The following is a 1,180-nucleotide window of genomic DNA, read 5'->3' as shown; positions in this document are numbered from 1 at the left end:
GACTTAAGATATGGTCCTTGCCTTTGTCAACCTAAATAACAGGCTCTCTCAAAGAAAATAGTATCTCTTTGGGCATAGGGCATTGCAAAGGTAGTATCCATGCCATAGTAAACTATATGGGTATTCAGGGAGGTAAAGAAAGAAAGGCTTTAAGGGAAAAAATAGGATTACATAATTGTTTTGAGATAATTATCCTTAGGTAGAAGAATTAGTAACAAGGGTGACCAGTTCAACGTTGGACACGAAAGTTGCTGGGCAGATGGCCATTCAAAAGTATGTTTTGTGCAAGGTTGGGGTTTTTGCAGAATCTTTGTGATAGTTTTCATTATCAGATATTTATGCATGAGAACCCTCTTGTCATGGTTTTCTCGGGCTCTGTCCGGGTTTTTTTGTTGTTTTTTTAACACAAGTGACTCCAATTAGATTAACAACTTTTGCACTCTCAGGACACTCAAAGCCTAAGCCACCTCTACCCCTACGTTGTCAAACGCGATGGGAGTGTAGTAAGGCCACCTCCTTCTCTGGTGCTTTGTTCCCTGCAACCACGAGTAGTAATCCATCACACACCTGCTTCCCGAGAATCCTCGAGAAGGAATGAGAAGGAATCGGCCGAAGGGCTTCAGCATCCAGAAAGCCCCGAAAGCGCCACAAACAAGGCTCTTCCTCGGGCTCCCCGGTGCTGCCCCGGGCGCGCGCCATCCACCCGGCTGACAAAAAGCACCAGGACATGACCCAGTCCCATTTGATTTCTGTCCAGAGGTGGCGGACTCACCTCGGGGCTGGGATAGAGGACGGGTCGGGGTCGCTACGCTTTTTGCAGAAGGGTCAAAAGACTGATGAGGGTGGTAAGGAGCTGACGCCCGCGCTCTAACGGGGCGTCCTGGTCAAGGAGGCTGGGCCGCGCCCCGCCAGCCATGGGGATCCTGGAAGTGCTTCTGCCTCGACGTCCACCCAACAGGGTGCTGCCAGACTCCGCTGCGCTCCTGAGTTGCTCCTCACGGAATTCCAGCCGCCCGACATGGGTGTCTCACTTTCGGGTTCTGGGCCACGTCGGGGCGGCAGAGGACCCGGGGGGCCGGGCGGGAGAGTGGGAAAGGTGGGGCGGGAAAGCCGAGAGAGGCCCTCACCCGCCTTCCTGTTGGCGGGGGCGGCAAGTGGGTTTTTCTTGCGTTCAGATTTT

Source organism: Chlorocebus sabaeus, chromosome 16 (assembly GCF_047675955.1).
Source record: "Chlorocebus sabaeus isolate Y175 chromosome 16, mChlSab1.0.hap1, whole genome shotgun sequence".
NCBI classification, from domain to species: Eukaryota; Metazoa; Chordata; class Mammalia; order Primates; family Cercopithecidae; genus Chlorocebus; species Chlorocebus sabaeus.
The sequence above is the reverse complement of the archived record's forward strand: the minus strand, read 5'-3'. Positions refer to the sequence as shown.